The sequence below is a fragment of the Ailuropoda melanoleuca genome, chromosome 8 (assembly GCF_002007445.2).
Source record: "Ailuropoda melanoleuca isolate Jingjing chromosome 8, ASM200744v2, whole genome shotgun sequence".
In the NCBI taxonomy this organism is placed as follows: domain Eukaryota; kingdom Metazoa; phylum Chordata; class Mammalia; order Carnivora; family Ursidae; genus Ailuropoda; species Ailuropoda melanoleuca.
Genome location: NC_048225.1, coordinates 32971462 through 32994127, shown reverse-complemented (window position 1 = coordinate 32994127; position 22666 = coordinate 32971462). Strand labels below are relative to the sequence as shown.

General features: G+C 36.4%; 1 pseudogene; it reads left to right on the top strand.

Annotated features, from left to right (window-relative positions):
* The first annotated feature begins 16485 nt into the window (after window positions 1-16485).
* The window catches only part of LOC100473198, a 32188-nt pseudogene continuing 26007 nt past the window's right edge, over window positions 16486-22666 (top strand).

Here is a 22666-nt window from a genome sequence, read left to right as displayed (position 1 = left end):
AAGATAGCAACATTTTGACCAAGACATTAAACTACAAAATTTAGCTGTAGTATTTGTCCACAAAGTGAGATTGTCACGCTGATCAATAAAAAACAATGATGAATAAGTCTTTTATTTCTTCTTGTATGTCAGTATATGAGCTTGCATGGTACAAGCAGTCAGACCACCCATTAAGAGCAGTTTTATTAATAGTTTCTGCTTACATAAGGGTGCTTCATTTATCAACTTCATTGACTGCAACAAAATGCTTATGCCACTGGCAAAGGCTGGCTCAGCCAAGGGGTGAAGAAATAGCAACTGCAGGAAAGTCACTTAAAGAATTGGTCCTGCTTGAATCAACCAACTTAGAGATGTCCCTAATTGTTTAGCTGAAGAAAAGGAATATGCAATCTAAAGTTCTAAGTTTTTTTTCCCTCATACACTGGTATTCTTAATGATGGCAGTAATTATAATTATATAAGTAGAGAAAAAAGGATCAAGTGTTGTCTTGGTTTTCAGATTCATATTATAATTCAGCAGAATTATTTGAATATCCTTAGCATTTTGATGCTGTTTGGTTATTTAACCAAGCGACAGTGGAAAATTTGTTCCCATATAGTTTAAGAAAAGTTCCCTGAAAAATCTGATGTCAACTCACAGATTATTTGATCATCAAGATATAGATTTGGTTTGGTCTATTATGTTGAGAACCGTGGTGCTCTGTTATATGCATTCTTACGCATCACACAATAAATGAAGGTGAGAATCTATCTCAGAGTAACCAATGGAAGGTAATTTTTTTAAAAAAGATTTTATTTATTTATTTATTTATTTATTTATTTATTTGAGAGAGAGTGAGAGCATGAATAGTGGGGAGGGGTGGGCAGAGGCAAAGTCAAAGGGAGAAGCAGACTCCCCACTGAGCAGGGAGCCCAATGCAGGGCTCAATCCCAGGACCCTGAGATCATGACTTGAGCCGAAGGCAGACACTTATTTGAGCCACCCAGGTGCCCTAATGGAAAGGGAATTTAATTTAGTAAAAACATATGTGTTATAAGATATACTTTAAAATAAATCCATATTTATTAATTTAAGAATATGGATAAACCTAACAATATAGCCATATCAAATCAGTAGGAAACCATTCTACCTTAGCAGTTTTAAGAAATTGGAAATTATTTTTGTTATTCTTTAGATCAGTCATAGCTAAGCTTCAACTCAGTCACTGTTTACATTTTTTAGTAATTTTCCAATTAGCAGGATCTTATTAGGTTTCAGTAAGCATATAATATTAGGTTTGAGTCATTTCACTTTTCATGGATTGAAGGAAATCTAAAAGCAGAACAAACCACAAATCACATATTTAGTGAAACAAAGTAAGAAAATGCAAACTCCAAATTGTGTAAGTGATGCTGATAGCACTTAAACCAACAGAGTAAGAGTCCCACATGGAAAAATGTAAATGGCACAATTATACGATTCATTGGACAGTTTTAGTGGGTATATATGGAACTCTATACCCTAAAAAAATGAACAACAAACAAACAAAAACAACTTATTTCTGTTTGATGATGTATTCTCTTTAATTTCCATACATTAGCCCAAAGAAAGATCTCAATAAATTTCAAAAAGAAATCTCAATAAATTTCAAAAGAAATCTCAAAGAAATGTCAATAAATTTCAAAGAGTAGAAATAATCCAGAAAATGTTCTCTGACCATAGTGTAATGAAGCATCTAATTAATAACAAAATCAAATAGCAAATAAACTAAATAATAACAAATAATTTTCATATGGAAATTAAAAATTCTAACTACTGAGTAAAATTTCCTAGTAAAGAACAGTCATGAAAACATTATATATCATAACATCTGGGATAAATCCATTGGTAAAACAGCATGCAGAAAAAGCAAAAACAAAAACAAAATATGTTACTTTTGAAAAGAATAATAATTAATGAATTAAACAACGAAGTTTTTTTTAAAGAAATGACAAAAACAGGAGCAAAATAACAATAATATTTGAATTAATAAGCTTTCAGGGTATTTTAATATCTAGTTTCATTTTATTTCTTTATTAATATTTGCAATGACTTTGCATTATTTTCAAACACACATATAAACACTACTGAATTATGTCCTTTTTATCTATTTTTATTTTTTAAAGATTTATTTATTTCAGAGACAGCACATGTGCATGGTGGGGGAGAGCAGCAGAGGGAGGAGGAGAAGCAGGCTCCCCACTGAGCAGGAAGCTGGGCTACTGTGTGGGGCTCAATCCAGCACCCTGGGATCATGACCTGTGCCAAAGGCAGACACTTAACCAACCGAGCCATCCAGGTGCCCCTTATGTATTTTTTACAGTGTGTGTTTATTATTTGATAAATTTGAAACCTTTAAATATAGACAAATATAGGAAGAATCATTTGTCTTTATCATTCCTATCTTTATTTTTATAATTATTCTCATACATATATACAAATTATGTTAAAAAATAAAACTCTTGGGGATACTGAAATTGTTCACTGTTCCCATAATTTAATAAGCCCTAAGTTTTATCTGATTCCTTTTATACTACTGAAAAAGGACAGTATTTTGAGTCATCCCCTCACCAAATCCAGGCTGTGTTCAGGAGACTCTTCCCTCTGTTAGAAATGTCACTGAAGTCAAGTCTTCATCTCTGGGGACAGTGACAAATCCATGATGCTTTTGGATACTTTCTCCATTGTCATCACTGTCATCCTCATCATAACCACATTGACATCCATCCCTGTCACTGACACTATCTATGGTGATGACATTGTCACTCTGACATTACTGCCCTCACTTCTTTGCCTTTAGGGCACTGACAATATCATGACTGATGCTGTGTCTGAATGGATAGAAACAGACTTTAGCTAAAAGGAAAACAACATTGAGTTCAGATAAACTTTTCTTAGGGCACACAGGACTCTTCTAGTTTTCTGCTCTATAAACAAGTAGGCTCCTACCTAATGTTTCAATGCCCTGTACTTCCCTCACTAGAACAGGGCTAAAACAAGCACCTTACATTTCTGAGAGGGTGAAACCATAGTTTGGGGAGTGATTAGTTTAGAGAATACATTAAATCTTGAGTAGAATTAGAGCAACTCTGCTGTAGGCATTTTTTTTTTTCAATTTTCAACTTGCTTCCCAGTTATCTCTACTGCTCTGTGAACATCATTTCCTTTACCTTAAGCAAGTGTTTTTTCAGCCCTAAATAAAATTAGAATCAGTTGGGGCTAAGGGATTTAAAAAAAAAAAAAGGAGATGATAAAAAAATTTAAAAAAATAAAAACAAGATCTAATTGGTATCTGGATCCGTGGGTACAGAGGCATATCTGAACATTATTATTTATTTTTCATCTCTGCATGATGTGTGCAGCTGTAAGAGAGCCTTTGCACAATCATTCCTGTTTATAGCTCCAGGGAATAGGCATAGAGTTTGGAAATGTTTAGAGTCTTTCCATGCTGTAAAGATCCCTAGTGCTAGATTTTAGAGTCTCTTAACCAAGCTCAGATTAAATAAAGTATTACTAAATAGCAAATGCTTTACTGCATCACACTTAATGTACTCACACATTTATTTAATTTTTTGGTTTAAAGAGGATGTGTCCTTCAGTGTAAATTCCTTTAAGGCAGGAATGCATCTAGTTTTTATTAGTGTTCCACTGATGTGCAGAAAAAAAATTACTAATATGAATAACCAATAAATAAATGACATTTATATACCAGCCTTAATCTTAGTTGAGATTTAGATTCATATATTCATCTGGCTAGTTATTATTAAAAAGTAAACTAGATTTCCCCCATAGGATATCTAACCCAAACCTGTGTCACCTTGCTTTCATTCCTAGAAAATCTCTTCTCAATAACCACATCCTTATTATCCAGTTGCTGAGGCCAAAAATATGTCAGTCAACCTTGATCTTCTCCGTCTCACTCTCTCCTTCATTATCAATAACAAATCCTTTAGCAAGTTTTGCCAGCTATTTCTCCAAAATAAATTTGGAATTAATTCACCTTTTTCTATCCTCATTGCTACCACTCTAGTCAATGTTGTTTTTTTTTTTAAAGCTTTTATTTATTTATTTAACACACAGAGAGAGATCAAAGCAGGCAGAGAGGTAGGAACAGGGATAGGGAGAAACAGGCTCCCTGCTGAGTGGAGAGCCCAATGTGGAGCTCAATCCCAGGACCCTGGGATCATGACCTGGGCCGAAGGCAGATGCTTAACCAACTAGATGCTTAACCAACTGGGTGTCCTGTGGTCAGTATTTTACTTGTATCATACTGGGCTGATGAAATTATCTCCTATGTACCCTCCCAGTTTCCATGATTTCCCTCCCCTAGTCAATTCACCAAACAGGAAAAGCGATCTAAAAAAAATGTTTTACTGAAATACGATTCTCATAGCCTTCACCCATTTAAAGTGTACAACTCGGTGTTTTTTTAGTATATTCACAGATACGTGAAACCACATCACAGTCAATTTTAGAAAATTTCTGTTATCTCAAAAAGAAATGGCATGCTCCTCAGCGATCACTCCTATATGCCCCCATCCCTGATTTCAGCCCTAAGCAACCTCTAATCTACTTTCTGTCTGTCGATTTCCCTGATCTGGATGTTCATAGGAAGGGAATAATGTAGCTACGTGGTCCTTTGAAATTAATTTCCTTTCCTTAGTATACTGAACTTAGGTTCATTCATATTATAATATATTATCAGTACTTCATTCTTTTTATGGCTGAATAATATTCTATTGTATAGATAAATAATGTGTGTTTATACATTTGTCCATTAATAGACATTTGGGTTGCTTTTACCTTTTTACTATTATTAATGTTTTTTGTGAATATATATGTATGAGTTTCTGTGTGGGCATATGATTTCATTTATCTTGAGTATATGCCAAAGACTGGAAATATTTATCATATCATATGGTAACTGAGTTTATCATTTGAGAAACTACCACACTGTCTTCCAAAACACTTGCAACATTTACATTTTCAAGCAGTGTATGAAATTTCTGATTTCTACATCCTCACCAAAGTATTTATCTCACTTTTTGATTCTAGTCATTCTAGTGAATGTGAAATGATATCTTATTGTGGTTTTGATTTGCATTCCCCTAATTACTCGTGGCATTGAGTATCTTTTTATGTACTGGTTGAAAAGTTATTTTTTTAATGTCTAAATTAAAAGCTGTTACTCCAGGGGCACCTGTGTGGCTCGGTTAAGCATCTGATGTGATTTCAGCTCAGGTCATAATCTCAGAGTTGTAAAATTAAGCTCTGCCTTGGGCTCCATGTTGGGCATTGAGTCTGCTTAAGAATCTCTCTTTCTCTCTCTCCCTCTCCCTCTGTCCCTCCCCTCATGCCATGCTCTCTTTCTCTCTCCCTCTAAAGAAAAAAAAAGATGTTACTCCTTCTCCCAGTCTTCACTCTATCTTCAGTGCTTAAAATACTGTCTGGCACATCTTAAGAGATTAATCACTAATATTTAATTATTTAATCAATGTATGATAAGCAAATAAATGATAAATATCTACATAGTATTGTAGAGTGCTTCATCAGAATCAGAACACTTAAAAGTACAGCTAATGAGACCATGTCTTCTAGGTTCTTTTCAAAAAATGAGGATAAAAGTTAGAGAACTTGAATAGAAAATATCTAGATATTAAAAGATAGTCCCAAAGGACAAATGAGAATCTAATAATTTGCTACTCGAAGTTTGACCCATGGAACATCACTATTAGCATCACCTTGAAATGGTTAGAAAGGGTCTTGGGGCTTAAATAATACCTGGAAAAATGGGACATGGCTGTAGTATTTAGTTCCTGATATTTCCATCATCACCATTAGTCCTTCTGTTAGTACTGCTGCCAAATGTTGGTCATCTATACACAATATAGCGCTGCTGCTATTGGAAGCATCAAAGGTGTTCGCTCTGCTTTCCTCACCACTAAACATATTTAGCATAAAGACTTGCTGATATTGTCTGGAAAAGGTATCAGGAGTTATTGCTTTGATGCATACCACAGTAATCTTTGAGATTCCACCTAGCCCACTCATAGAAATCCCCAAAACACCCTCCCCATCTAACTCTGTTAAAGCTACATCCTTCTAGCCTCCTTTAATCTTCTATTTCAATGGCAAGTACAGCTTTATCCCTTTAAGTGAGGTGAAACTTCCAAATAGAGGATTGGATAACGAATGTTTTCTGCCAACCTTTGTTTTAGGCACTGAGATATACAAGCCACTAATGATTCCTTGGGTTCAGTAACCCATCAAGTCAGAATACAAAGATTTGTCTATCTTTTCATGTTTTTTGTCTCCTATTAGCTCTAAGGGCAAGACAAAGTAAGGAATAATGCTGATGATGGAAAACATCACAAACTAACCTAGAAAATTATACTGCCACCCTATTAATACTAATAGTTAACACATATAGCCATCACTATACACTAGCTGGGTGTTTTACTCTTATTATAACTATTTTCAGAGGAGAAATCAAGTACAGAGAGAATAAGTAATTAGTGCAAGGCTGTTCAACTAAAAACTGATAGAACCAGGATAAGAGCTCAGAATTGTTCCAAAGTCTGGACTTTTAACTGCAATGCTATGGTATGCTATCGACTATTAAACACTTAGTATGTGCCACACAGTATACTAACAGATTTCCATACTTAAGTGCACTTAATCCTTATATCAATGTCATGCCAATTTAAATATCTGGAAAATAGAGGTTTATAAATATTATTTTTTTTCTTAAGTCATATGCTTAGCAAGTAAAAAAGGCATGATTTCTAACAGCTTATCCAATTAATAGCACACTCCACTATGATGCAGTGAAACATACTTCGTAACTTTTCCTAGAACAAAGTTACCTCAGAACAAACTTTATACATTGTTCTCTCCATATTTTTTGTTATGGCCTGTCCACCTGAAATACCTTCCTTCTATTTCTACTGGAACGGTTAATTTTATGTGTCAACTTGGCTAAGCCACAGTACCCAGATACTTTGTCAAACACTTGTCTAGATGTTGCTGCGAAGAAATTTTTAGATGAGATATACGTTTAAATCAATATATTTTGAGTAAAGGCAATTATCCTCTCATATTGTGGTTAGACCTCATCCAATCTTTTGAAGGCCTTAAGAGGAAAAATATTGACCTTCCCAAGAAAGAGGACTGAATGACCTCCTCTAGAAGATGATTGATCTCCCCAAGAATTCTACCAGTATAGTGCCTCTGGACTTGAATGTGTCTCTAGGCTGCTGCCCATCCTATAGATTTTGGGTTTACTAACCAATCATGTCATCCAATTCCGTAAAATCAATCTCTCTTTCTTCTCACTTTCCCTCCACCCTTTCTTTTCCTCTAATAACAATTTTACTTTAATATGTTGGAAAATTCAATAATCATCTTAGAGACTGTAAAACATTTTTTAAAAAAATATTCATTTCAGAAATTAATGATTATATCAAAAATATCAATTTTATTTTTGCCACTAGAATGTGGATATGAATATATGATAATGTTAAGAGAGCTTGATCTTTTCCACTATTGAGAATATTTTGAAAGGTTGTAGGATGTAATTATTTCTCAACATAAAGAGGACTTTCACATGTGTCAAATAAGACATTAAATTTAATACCTAGTGAATATGAATATAAACTGTTGTTATCATGGTATGCTTATTCAGTTCATTATTTCCTTTAATTTCTACACATTTCAATAAGTTCTCTTATAGATCTAGTACCTCATATTTTCTAAAATAATCGTTATCTTTTTCTAGTGCATTTTATTTATTTTTATTTTATTATTTATTGTTCATCTGTTTTGTTTCTTAAATTACACATATGAGTGAAATCATATAGTATTTGTCTTTCTCTGACTTGTTACACTTTGTATACTTTCTAGTTCCATCCATGTCTTTGCAAATGGCAAGATTTCAATTTTCTTTTAAAAATGGATTTTTTTAAGTTTTTATTTATTTATTTGACAGAGAGAGAGAGAGAGCACAAGCAGGAAGAGCAACAGGGGGGGAGGGAGAAGCAGGTTCTCCTTTGAGTAGGGAGCCCAATGTGGGGCTTGATCCCAGGATCCTGGGATTATGCCCTGAGCTGAAGGCAGATGCTTAACCAACTGAGCCACCTAGGCACCCCAAGATTTTATTCTTTTTATGGCTGAGTAATATTCCATTGATTATATATACCACATCTTCTTTATTCATTCATCAGTCAATGAACACTTGGGCTGTTTCCATAATTTCACTATAGTAACTAATGCAACTATAAACATAGGAGTGCATGTATCCCTTTGAATTAGCATTTTTCAAACTTTGGATAAATACCTGGTAGTGCAATTGCTGGATCATAGTTTTTTGTTTGTTTGTTTAACTTTTAAAAGAACCTCCATACTGTTTTCCAGAGTGGCTGCACCAGTTTGCATTCCCAACAATATTGCAAGGGTGTTCCTCTTTCTCGACATCCTTGCCAACACCTGTTGTTTCTTGTGTTGTTGCTTTCAGCCATTCTGTCAGTCATGGGGTCATACCTCATTGTAGTTTTGATATGTATTTCCCTGATGGTCAGTGATATTGAGTACCTTTTCATATGTCTTCTTTGGAAACACCATTAATTTGGATTATTAATTGGATTATTCATTCTTTGGGTGTTGAGTTTTATAAATTCTTTATATATTTTGGATACTAACCCTTTATCAGGCATGTCATTTGCAAATGCCTTCTCCCATTCTGTAGGTTGCCTTTAGTTTTGTTGATTGTTTCTTTTGCTGTTCTTTTTATTTTGATGAAGTCCCAATATTTATTTTTGCTTTTATTTTCCTTGCCTCAAGAGGCATATGCACAAAAGCATTGCTATGGCCAATGTCAAAGAGGTTATTGACTGTGGATTTTTATGGTGTCATGTCTTATAATTGGGTCTTTCATCTATTTTGAATTAATTTTTGTGCTTATTGTAAGAAAACAGTCCACTTTCATTCTTTTGCATATTGCTGTCCAGTTTTCCCAACACTGTTAAAGAAACTGTCCTTTTCCCAATAGACATTGCTTTCTGCTTTGTCGAAGATTAATTGACCATATAATTGTGGATTCATTTCTGGATTTTCTATTCTGTTCCATTGATCTATGTGTCTACTTCTGTGCCAGTACCATACTGTTTTAACACTACAGCTTTGTAATATAACTTGAGTCCAGATTGTGATCTTCCAGCTTTGCTCCTCTTTTTCAAGGTTGCTTTAGCTATTTGGGGTCTTTCCTGGCTCCACACAAATTTTAGGATTGTTTGTTCTAATTCTGTGAAAGTGCTGGTGAATTTCATCGGGGATCACATTAAATGTGTAGATTGCTTTGGGTAATATATATATTTTAACAATATTTGTTCTTTCAATCCATTAGCATAGAATGTCTCTCCATTTCTTTGTGTCATCTTCAATTTCTTTCATCTGTGTTTTAAAGTTTTCAGAGTACAGGTCTTTCTCCTCTTCTGCTAGGTTTATTTTGGGTTAAATTGTAAATGCGATTGTTTGCCTAATTTCTCTTTCTGCTATTTCATTTTTGGTGTATAGAAGTGCAACAGATTTCTGTTGCATTGATTTTGTAACCTGCAACTTTACTGAATTGTTTACCAGTTCTAGCAGTTTTTGGTAGAGTCTTTCATGTTTTCCATAAAGAGTATCATATCATCTGTAAACAGTGCAAGTTTTACTTCTTCCTTGATGATTTGGATACCTTTTACCTCTTTTGGTTGTCTGATTGCTGAAGCTCGGCTCTCCAGTACTATGTTAAATAACAATGGAGAAAAGGGATATCTCTGTCTTGTTCCTGACTGTAGATGAAAAGATCTCCCTTTTCACCATTGAGGATGATATTAGCCATGAATTTTCATATTTTGCCTGTATTTTGTCAAATGCCTTTTATGTACCTATTGAAATGATCATATGGTTCTCATCTTTTGTTCTTATTTTGTAATTTTCTATCCTTTCTTTTATTTTTTATATTAATTTCGATTATGTTACGGTAGTTACTGTACAGTATCCCCTTGGTTCTTGATGTAGTGTTCCATGATTCATTATTTGTGTATAATACCCAGTGCTCCATGCAATATGTGCCCTCCTTAATATCCATCACCAGCCTATCCCAATCCCCTACTTCCCTCCCCTCTGAAGCCCTCAGTTTGTTTCCCAGAGTCCATAGTCTCTTGTGGTTCATTCCCCCTTCTGTTTAAAACCCCTTCAATCTTCCCTTCCTTCTCCTACCAATCTCCCTGCTATTTATTATGTTCCATAAATGAGTGAAACCATATGATAATTGTCTTTCTCTGCTTTACTTATTTCACTTAGCATAATCTCCTCCCAGACCCGTCAATGTTGCTGCAAATGTTGGGTAATCATTCTTTCTGATGGCTGAGTAATATTCCATTGTATATATGGACCACATATTCTTTTTTTTTAAGATTTTATTTATTTATTTGATAGAGATAGAGACAGCCAGCGAGAGAGGGAACACAAGCAGGGGGAGTGGGAGAGGAAGAAGCAGGCTCATAGCAGAGAAGCCTGATGTGGGGCTCGATCCCACAACGCCGGGATCACGCCCTGAGCCAAAGGCAGACACTTAACCGCTGTGCCACCCAGGCGCCCCTGGACCACATATTCTTAATCCATTTGTCTGTTGAAGGGCATCTTGGCTCCTTCCACAGTTTAGCTATTGTGGACAATTCTGCTATGAACATTGGAGTGCATATGGCCCTTCTCTTCACTAGGTCTCTATCCTTGGGGTAAATACCCAGTAGTACAATTGCTGGATCATAGGGTAGCTCAATTTTTAACTTTTTAAGGGACTTCCACGTTGTTTTCCAAAGTGGCTGTACCAACTTGCATTCCCACCAACAGTGTAAGAGGGTTGCCCTGTCTCCACATCCTCTACAACATTTGTTGTTTCTTGTCTTGTCAATTTTTGCCATTCTAAATGGTGTAAGGTGGTATCGCAGTGTGGTTTTGATTTGAGTTTCCCTGATGGCTAATGATTTGGGACATTTTTTCATGTGTCTCTTAGCCATTTGTATGTCTTCATTGCAAAAGTGTCTGTTCATATCTTATTTTTTTATTGGATATATATTTTAATAATTTTTATTTTGTTATATTAGTCACCATACAGTACATACCCAGCTCTTGATGCAATGTTCCATGATTCATTATTTGTATATAACACCCAGTGCACCATGCAATATGTGCCCTCCTTAATAGCCATCACTGGCCTATCCCAATCTTCCACCTCCCTCCCCTCTGAAGCCCTCAGTTTGTTTTCCAGAGTCCATAGTCTCTCGTGGTTCATTCCCCCTTCTGTTTACCCCCCCTTCATTCTTTCCTTCCTCTCCTACCGATCCACCTATTTCTTGTGTTCCATAAATGAGTGAAACCATACAATAATTATCTTTCTCTGCTTTACTTATTTCACTTAGCATTATCTACCAACCATGTTGCTGCAAATGTTGTGTAATCGTTCTTTCTGATGACTGAGTAATATTCCATTGTATACCTAGACCACATCTTCTTGATCCAGTCATCTGTTGAAGGGCATCTCGGCTCCTTCCACAATTTAGCTATTGTGGACAATGCTGTTATGAACATTGGGGTGCATATGGCCCTTCTCTTCACTATGTCTGTATCCTTGGGGTAAATACCCAGTAGTTCAGTGGCTGGATCGTAGGGTAGCTCAATTTTTAACTTTTTAAGGGAACTCCACACTGTTTTCCAAAGTGGCTTTACTAACTTGCATTCCCACCAACAGTGTAAAAGGGATCCCCTTTCTCCACATCCTCTCCAACATTTGTTGTTTCTTGCCTTGTCAATTTTTGCCATTCTAACTGGCATAAGGTGGTATCTCCGTGTGGTTTTGATTTGAATTTCCCTGATGGCTAATGATTTGGGACATTTTTTCATGTGTCTATTAGCCATTTGTATGTCTTCATTGCAAAAGTGTCTGTTCATATCTTCTACCCATTTTTTATTTGATTATTTGTTTCATGTGTATTTGGTTTGAGAAGTTCTTTGTAGATCTTAGATACTAGTCTTTTATCTGTAGTGTCAATTGCAAATAGCTTCTCGCATTCCGTGGGCTGTCTCTTAGTTTTTTTGACTGTTTCCTTGGCTGTGCAGAAGTTTTTAATCTTGATGAAGTCCAACAAATTCATTTTTTCTTTTGTTTCTCTTATGTTTGGGGATGTGTCATGAAAAAAGTTGCTGAGGCCGATGTCAAAGAGGCTGCTGCCTATGTTCTCCTCTAGGATTTTGATGGGTTCGTCTCACATCAAGGTCTTTCATCCATTTGGAGTTTATCTTTGTGTATGGTGTGGGAGAGTGGTCAAGTTTCATTCTTTTGCATAGAGCTGTCCAATTTTTCCAGTACCATTTATTGAAGAGACTGTCTTTTTTCCACTGGATGGTTTTTCCTGCTTTGCCAAACATTAGTTGCCCATAGAGCCAAGGATCTATTTCTGGGGTCTCTATTCTGCTCCATTAGTCTATGTGTCTGTTTTTGTGCCAGTACCATGCTGTCTTGGTGATCACAGCTTTGTAGTATAGCTTGAAATCTGGCAATATCATGGCCCCAGCTTTGTTTTTTCCTTCTCAACAATCCCTTTGCGATTCAGGGCCTTTTCTGGTTCCACACAAATTTAAGTGCTGTTTGTTCCAGTTCTTTGGAAAATGTCATTGGTATTTGATCGGGATGGCATTGAAAGTGTAGATTGCTCTGGGTAGCATAGACATTTTAACTATGTTTATTCTTCTGATCCATGTGCATGGAATGTTTTTCATCTTTTTGTGTCTTCTTCAATGTCTTTCAAGAGTGATCTATAGTTTCTAGAGTATAGATCCTTTACCTCTCTGGTTAATTCTGAGATAACGTATGTTTTCTGCTACTATTGTAAATGGATTGAATTCCTTAATTTCTCTTTCTTCAGGCTCATTGTTTGCATATGGAAATGCAAATGATTTCTGAGCCTTGATTTTGAATTCTGCCACATTACTGTGTTTCATAGATGGTTTCTATGAAATTGAGGAATGTACCCTCTATCCCGGCTCTCTGAAGGGTTTTAATCAGGAAAGCATGCTGTGTTTTGTCAAATGCTTTTTCTGCATCAATTGAGAGGATCATATTGTTCTTGACTGTTTTCTTGGTGATATAATCTATCACACTGATCGATTTGCAAATGTTGAACCACGCTTGCATCCCAGGTATGAATCCCACTTGGTGTGATGGATAATCCTTTTAATGTACCATTGGATCCTATTAGCTAGGATCTTGTTGAGAATTTTGGCATCCATATTCATCAGGGATATCGGTCTGTAATTCTCCGGTTTTTAATAATTGCTTCAATCTCTTCATAATTAATTGGTCTGTTTAAATAATCCATTTCTTCCTGTTTCAATCTTGGTAGTTTATAGGTTTTCATTAAGACATCCATTTCTTTATTATTTCTTCTTTGAATGTTTGGTAGAATTCCCCAGGGAATCCATCAGGCCCTGGACTCTTGTTTTGGGGGAGGTTTTTAATAATTGCTTCAATCTCTTCATAATTAATTGGTCTGTTTAAATAATCCATTTCTTCCTGTTTCAATCTTGGTAGTTTATAGGTTTTCATTAAGACATCCATTTCTTCCAGGTTGTTTAATTTATTGGCATAAAGCTGTTGATAAAAGTTTCTAATGATCCTTCCTAATTCATTGGTGTTGGTCGTGATCTCTCCCCTTTCATTCATAATTTTATTAATTTAGGTCCTTTCTCTATTCTTTTGAATAAGTCTGGCCAGTGGCTTATTGATCTTATTTATTCTTTCAAAGAACCAGCTTCTCATTCTGTTGTTCTGTTCTACTGTGCTCCTGGTTTCTAATTCATTGATCTCTGCTCTAATCTTGATCAACCGCCTTCTCGTGGATGGGTTACACCTGTTCTTCTGTTCCAGCTCCAGCTTCTTGAGGTGGGAATATAAAAACTGCATTTTAGATTTTTCTATTCTTTTGAATGAGGCTTGGATGGCTATGTATTTTCCCCTTAGAACTGCCTTTGCAGTGTCCCATAGCTTCTGGACCAATGTGTTTTCATTTTTGTTGGTCTCTAAAAATTACTTAATCTCATTCTTAATTCCCTGGTTTACCAATCATTCTTGACCAGGATGGTTCTTAGTTTCCAAGTGTTTGAGTTCTTCCAATTTTTTTCTTGTGATTGAGTTCCAGTTTCAAAGCATTGTGGTCTGAGAAGATGTAGGGAATAATCTCAGTCTTTTGATATTCATTGAGACCTGTTTTGTGACCCAATATATGGTCTATTCTGGAGAAAGTTCCATGTGCCTTCGAAAAGAATGAGAATTCTGTTGTTCTGGGGTGTAGCTATGAGGTCCATCTGATCCGGTGTGTCATTCAATGCTCTTATTTCTTTGTTGACTTTCTGCTTAGGTGATCTGTCTATTGCCAACAGTGGAGTGTTGAGGTCCCCTGCTATTAAAGTACTATTATCTATATGTCTCTTTATTCTGGTTAAGAGGTGGCTTGTGTATCTATCTGCTCCCCTGTTGGGTACATAGATATTTGTAATTGTCATATCCACTTGTTGGATACATCCTTTAAGAATAATATCATGTCCTTCTGTATCTCTAACTGCAGTCTTTAGTTTAAAATCTAATTTGTCTGATATGAGAATTGTTACCCCAGCTTTCTTTTGAAGTCCATTGGCATGAAAAGTGGTTCTCCATCCCTTAACTTTCAGTCTGGATGTATCTTTAGGTTCAAAATGAGTCTCTTGTAGACAGCATATGGATGAGTCATGTCTTTTTATCCAATCTGCAACCCTGTGGCATTTTATGGGAGCATTTAGGCCGTTCACATTGAGAGTGATTATGGAGAGATATAATTTTAATGATGTCATGCTGCCTGTGAAGTCTTTGTCTCTATAGATTTAAATTTCTGTTCTGTATCACTCTTGGGGTCTTTTTACTTTTATAGAACCCCCCTTAATATTTCTTGTAGGGCTGGCTTGGTGGTCACATATTCTTTCAGTTTCTGCTGGTTTTGGAAGGTCCTTGTCTCTCCATCAATTCTGAATGACAGCCTTGCTGAAGAAAGGATCCTTGGCTGCATGTTCTTCTCAGTTAGAGCTCTGAATATGCCTGACCAACGCTTCCTGGACTGCCAGTTCTCTGTAGACAGGTCTGACATTATTCTGATATTCCTCCCTCTGTACGTGAGGATTTTCTTCCTCCTGGCCACTTTCAAGATTGTATTCTTGGATCTAATATTTGCAAATTCCACTATAATGTGACCAGGTGTAGGTCTGTTCTCATTGATCTTGGGAGGGGTTCTCTCTGCCTCTTGGACATGAATGCTTCTTTCCTTTGCCAGATTAGGGAAGTTTTCAGCCACAATTTATTCAAATATCTCTTCTAGACTCTCTTTCTCCACCCCCTTGGGGATGCCAATGATTCTGATTGTAATGTTTCATTGATTCAGTAATCTCCCGTAATCTACATTCTTGAGATTGGATTTTTTTGAACCAAGTTTCCATTTTTTCCTTCTCTTCTACCATCCCATCTTCCAATTCACTAATTTGTTCTTCTGCCTCATTTACCCTGGCTGTCAGAGCATCCAGTTTAGACAGCATTTGATTCATAGCATTTTTAATTTCTGCCAGATTTGCTCTCATTTCCACCCTTTGAGATTCTATATTCTTGTTAATATTTTCTTTAATATTTTTTTCAAGCCTACACATCATCTTGACCATTGTTACTCTGAACTCCATTTCTGACAATTTGGTTATATCCATATCCATCAGTTCTGTGGCAGAAGCCACAGTCTCTGTTTCCTTTCTCTGCTGAGGGTTCCTCCTCATCATCATTCTGATGAGGAGAGGTTGTGGGGATGCCCAGAGCCCAAATTATGGACCAGGACCCAGGCAGTGTGCACTTGTTTTATAGGGACCTTGGGGATGTGGGATTCTTGATTTTTCAGCCTGACATCTGGGGGAGGGGCCTGCCACATTGCTCTGGCAACCCTGTTTTCATAGAGTTGCGCAGTCCCCTGCAAGGGGGGGTGGGAATGGGCACAATGCAGACCAGTATTTCTGGGCTTTTGTTCTCTGGTGGCTTTCCCTGGTGGCTTTCTGGGACTCTTCTGCGAGTCAGAGCAGCAGTGGCCATATCCAATCCTCTCTCTCAGAGCAGAGAGAACGCAGTCCACTCTCCACTGAGCTCTCTTGGCCACTTTAACTCTGTTTCTGTTGGCGTTGCTAAAAACCCCACAGCATCTCTGGTTGTGTGCCCCACAGCCACTCTCCCAGGCTTTGCTTCCAGGGCCGACTCGTCTCTACCCTCTGTGCTTCTCACACCACTTGCCTCCCTGGTTCCCATGCGAGCTCCTTGTTTTAGTGTGGTTCACGTGCACTCCAGAGTGATGGTTTTCAGTCTGTTCGTGCATGCACTCCGGAGCTCCTGGTTTCACTCTAGTTCGAGTGTGTGCTCCGGTGCTTCGATTTTCAATCTGGTCACACACACCTTCCCGGGCCTGCAGTCTCAGTCTGCTTTCTCCCAGGTGCCAGTCCGTGAGTCTGGCCTGCTCCCCAGTGCAGGTGGATACTGCTTCCCGGCACCAGAGCACGGCAGCTCCCTCTCCCTTCCGTCGATCTTCTGATATCTGTGCGCGGACTCATGGCTCCTGCTTTGTACCTCAATATTCAGCACTGGAGTTGTTTGTAGAGCTCCAGATGTATCTTCCTATGTCTCGGGCTGATTTCATGGGCGTTCAGGATGATCTGGTAGATATCCAGCTCGGGTCAAGGGACCAGCTGAAAAAATGTCCCCTATCCCTCTGCCATCTTTTTCCCTCCCTTATCCTTTCTTTTATTAATGTGGTGTATCATGTTGATTGATTTGTGAAAATTGAACCAGACTTGTAACTCAGGAATAAATCCCACTTGATCATGGTGAAATAATTTTTTTTAAGATTTATTCAATTATTTGTCAGAGAGAAGAGAGAGAGCACAAGCAGGAGGAGTGTTAGGCAGAGGGTTGAGGAGGCTCCCCACTTAGCTCCTAGGAGCTGAGCAAGGACCTCAGTGTGGGACTCAATCCCAGGACCCCAAGATCATGACCTGAGCCAAAGGCAGATGCTTAACCAACTGAGCTACCCAGTCATCCCCATGAATGATTTTTAAATATATTCCTGGATTCAGTTTACTAGTATTTTATTGAGAATTTTTAAAAATATTATTATTATTTATTTATTTATTTATTTATAAATTTGAGAGATAGAAAAAGAGAGAGAGAGAGAGCACAAGCGGGGGGGGGGTAGAGGGAGAGGGAGAAGCAGATTCCCCACTGAGCAGGAAGCCTGATGTGGGACTTGATCCCAGGACCCTTGGATCATCACCTGAGCCGAAGGCAAATGCTAAACCAACTGAGCCACTCAGTCATCCCTTACTGAAATTTTTTTTTAAAGATTATTTATTTACTTCTGAGAGCAAGAGAGAGAGAGAGAGTGGGCACAAGTCAGGGGAGAGTCAGAGGGAGAGGGAGAGACAGAAGCTCAAGCAGACTCCCTGCTGAGCACAAAGCCTGACATGGGCTTCAATCCCACAAACCTGAGATCATGGCATGAGCCAGAACTAAGGGTGGACCAACTGAGCCACCCAAGTGCTCCTATTAAGAATTTTTGCATCCATGTTCTTCAGAGTTTTTAGGGGAGTGTTTATCTGGTTTTGGTATCAGAATAATGCTTGCCTCATAGAATGAATTTGGAAGTTTTCCTTCCTTTTTTTTTTTTTTTTGAATAGTTTGAGAAGCATACGTATTAACTCTTCCTTAAATGTTTGGTAGAATTCGCCTATGAAGTCATCTAGTCCTGGACTTTTGTTTGTTGGGAGTTTTTTGATTACTGATTAAACCTTTGCTGGTTATTAGTCTGTTCAAGTTTTCTATTTCTTCCTGTTTCAGTTTTGGTAGGTTATATGTTTCTAAGAATTTATATATTTCTTCTAGTTTGTCCAATTTGTTGGCATATAGTTTTTAATAATATTTTATTATGATCATTTGTATTTTTGTGGCATTGGTTGTTATTTTTCTTCTCTCATTTGTGATTTTATTTATTTGGGTCCTTTCTCTTTACCTTTTAATAATTGTGGCTAGGGGTTCATCAATTTTATTAATTTTTCAAAGAACCGGCTCCTGGTTTCATTGATCTATTCTAGTGTTTTTTTAGTGCATTTTAAAGGAATTTAATTGTATTGGCTTCCATTCCCATTAGGTTGATGAGTTCAGAAAAATACACTTTTCTGGATTTTTTTTTCATCCCATGCCTGATCTCTCCCTGCTGCTTCTGAATCTAATTAGCTGTGAGTTAGTTCTTTCACTTCACAGCAATAGTGAAAAACTCCTTGCATTGACATAAAATTGTTCATATTTTGATACAAAACTTAGATATTTTTCTAGATTGCACACTAAACCATTTGTCCTAACTAGCTTTCTGCAGTTTATGGGTGTTTAGTATGGCATTTGCCTTAAGGTTACATAATTTCTAAACCTCTTCTTAGGTTGATCTGGATTTCATACAATGTCAGTGTTAGTTAGATTACCCTTTGTCTCCTTTTTCACTGTATACTCATGGAAAAAGCAATTCTTCTCAAATAGGAAATATGTGGTATTCAATACGAACCCTAACCAAACATTTCTTCTCCAAGAATTTCCTAATATAAAAGCTACAAAATGGACTAGGTACCAGATTGGTCATTTACACAGCAGACTAATTTTCAGAAAAAAAATAGAGAAGAATTGATGCAACATAAAGAGAAAGAAAAAGAAACAATTCATTACTGTCCATTCAGAGACTATATGTCTACAGTAGGGATTCAAAAGCTGTTATAATCGAGCTAATATCTTAAGCACTGTCAATATTGATACCTAATAATACTTCATATTCCTTGAACACTTACTATTTGTCAGACACTGTGCCAAGTGCCTTAAAGAGTTTCAGTGATCTTTTAATCTCCATAACAACCTTCTGAGGTAAGTATTATTATTATTATTGTTGTTGTTGTTGTTGTTGTTATTGTTGCCACTTTGTACACTATAATACTGAATTTTACAGAGTTTAAATAATTTACCCAGGGTCAGCAAGATGGCTGAATAGACAGCTTTCAACTCTCCTCACATAGATCAATTTCCTTCATGACAAATTCAGAAGCTAATTGGGAGGCTACGGCAGCCCTAGGAAGTGTGAAGTCAGCCACATAGAAACAAGTGGAATGAGTGAAGATGCTGTTTTACAAAACTATCCACATCTGGTAGTGTCACGTGATTAGGAGAGAACCCCTCCCCCTTCCCAAATGCTCCCTGAGTGGTTAAGGAGTTGGGCTTCACATCTAAGACTTCAACTTTTCCAGGTGTTACCGGAAGAATTGGTTTCTACTCCATCTGTTTCAGAGAGCTGATCAAGACTTGCATACACAAGTACCCTGGGGACTACAAAGAACAAAGCATGCAAGCACTCACCACAGCTTCTCCAACCACCACCCACTCCCCACCCCCCACGGTCCCTGCAGAATGAGCTGGATTTTTGTTATTACATGAGAATAACCAGCAAAAGTGATGATAAAACTAAAAGATGAAATTGTCCTGTGACAAGTCTAGCCCTCACAATAGGTAGAAATAGTTTAACATTTTACTATTTATTTGGTTTCTCTGGGAAAATTTAACAAGCCTTCTGCTATTTTGTGCAATTAATTAAAAGAAACTGTGAGGTTTTTAAATTCAAATTTATGACTCTACAGATATATTCCTGAAAATTCTCAGCTAATTTTATTTGTTCCTCAGACATACTGAGACATAATGCTGAGAAAACCCATGTATCTAAGTTGCTAACTGCCTGTTTGTGTCATTAGAAAGAATTTTTTTTATATTTTTAACTTTGTAATTAAATCTTCATTAATTACCTCATTTGGAAAACAAATAGTGGTGATGATTAATGAGTAGATTTTTATGGTTATTTTCATATGTTGTTTGGAATAGACCAAGAATGACATATCTAGGTAAATTAGAATATTAGAATTTCATAAAATACAATATGAATATATAATATGCACCTTATACATTATACACGTAAACCAGACATAATTTGGAAGTTACATTGTCTCTCAGAGATCAAAGTATAATTCTATAATCAGTGAGAGCCCTAAATAATCCCCCATCACTTATGCTAATTCATACTGGCTTATTTTCTCCTGTTCTTTTTTTTTCTTCTTCTAAAGTTACAGTTTTCCAGATTTCTGTTTTATTTCTTAATATATTAACCCAAGATGAAAGTAAGCCACACCTCTGGAGTTCCAGTAAAAACAATATAAACACTCATCAAGAATTTCAAAGTTTTATTAGACTTAACTATTCCGATGCCATGGGGGAGGGAAGACACTATAACCACAACACTTCCCATTATGTACTGATTTAATCTCCTCTTTCTCCCTCAATTTTCTGTCTTTTGTTCTCTTATTTTAGATTGTCCTGAAGAGTTCTAAATATTAAGTTTCACACGTGCATAACAATACTTATTAGGTGTAACAGAATACTCAGTTAAACTTCTCCTGGGGAAATACATATACCTCTGACATTATAAATATATATTGAAAAGAGGGCATTAATACCATTAGTTCCAAAATAAATAAAATATAATTCTAGGTCACTTATCTTATACCCTTAAACATAGAAGAGTCACACACACACACACACACACTCACACACACACATATACTTACCTTGAAAAGCAGTGTGTCTCATAGGTCTGAATTTGGGAGTGAAAGGTGATGTCTCAGGTGGCCCAGAGGATGGGATTATTCTTGATGTTGGAAATGTCAGATTGTTTAGTCAGCACACAGTGAGGTATGAATGTTAAATATTGCTACCTTCTTGCAGATAGTTTAAGAACTAGATAAGCCGGTCAAAAAGGAGACTGTGTAGTTAGTTGTGCACACCTTTCCAGGAAAGATGCAACCCAACTATTAAGGATCTATAACACAGTCATTTTGGGACACTAGAGGAAGGCATCTGAAATTCTCAAGCCAAGTCTACAAGGTGTGAACTGGATGCCTTGATGCTTTGTAATGTCTGTTGATCTATTTTGCTATTGTTCTCTCTGATCTTTTAATAAAATCTTTTGAATGTTTAAAAGTTGATGTAACAATATGATTGTCAATTAAAAGAAACACCCCTCTGACAGCACTCAATGTTGAATTCTATAAATGTCTGATGATTTGGTAAAAAAATAAAAAAAAAGTTTTGAAGAACTTGACCCTTGCTTTGAATGTGTAACAGAAGAAAACAAGATTAAAAAGAAATGATATGCTTTAACAGTGGAGAAGATGAAACGATCTTGAAAAAAAATGGAAGAAAAAATGGTGAGACAATTCTGCATATAGTTTACAAAACTAAGAATATAAACATTTTGGAAGAATATTGTCAAATGAAGGTTTGCAAAAATCACCATTAGGGAAGGTAGAATATGTATTTGCTGGCATTAGTGTTTTGGAATATTATATGTGTGTGCCTCCAATGGAAGGAAAAAGAGGCAGAATCTAATAAATTTGCTTGGAATAACAAGGACACAAGGGGGCAACTAGTGTAAGGGGGGAGACTTTGATATCATCCTTGTAACTTAATATACTTGTATATATGATGGGGTCATTTTGGGGTCTTTGTGGGGAAGGTACTGATTTCAGTATCAGTATTTTTTTAGAACTCAGAAAAAAAATTGTAAAACAGCCTTTAAATTCTACCTTCCTAGACAAAAATAGACACAAAGTGCTCTAACATTATTTTTGAAAAAGAAAAATTGACAATAGGCTAAAAAAAATACATTCTTCCATTAATGAGAGTCAGTATAACAAAGACATTAGTCACACAGAATCTGGAGGCATCTGCTTGAATTTAAACCCAGCTTCACTTACTAACATGGTGATTTGGGGTAATATGTATAATTGTTCATATTTTTCTCACATAAAGTTGGGGCTGGTTGTATTATCTATTTTCATAGGTGTACTGTAGGATTAAAATACATAAAAATGTGTGAAGCACTTAAAACAGTGACTGGCTCCTAAGTTATTGTATAAGTGTTTTATTTCAGTATTTTCATCATCAATTAAGAAAAATATGTCACTTACTATGGTAGCTGGTATATTGAAGTAAAGAACAGAGAGGACTATAAATTTGATAATTTGAAAGAACGGGAAAATTAAATAGATCATTCTGAGGCTGAAAGATTTTTTAGAAGAAACCAGACTCTCACATAGCAAACACATGGAGAAAAACAGTAGAATGATCAGAAGTATGAGAGAAAAATAGGTAGGAGAAGGCTATTGAAAAGAGAGGAGGTATAAGGGGGTAAGGAGAGTTCATTGATAGTGATGAATATCAAATAGAAAAGTACTTTGGAGATCATTTGGCCAAGATTATGTTTTAAAAAAACTGAAAAATACTATCCCAAAGCAGAAGGAAATCTACAAAAAAAAAATCATGATATGACAAGAAAGCCAATGTTTTGGAGAGTAGAAATACAGTTTATCATTGCAAGAAAGAGTTAAAATGGTATAATAATACCTTAGAATTTAGTAGCCC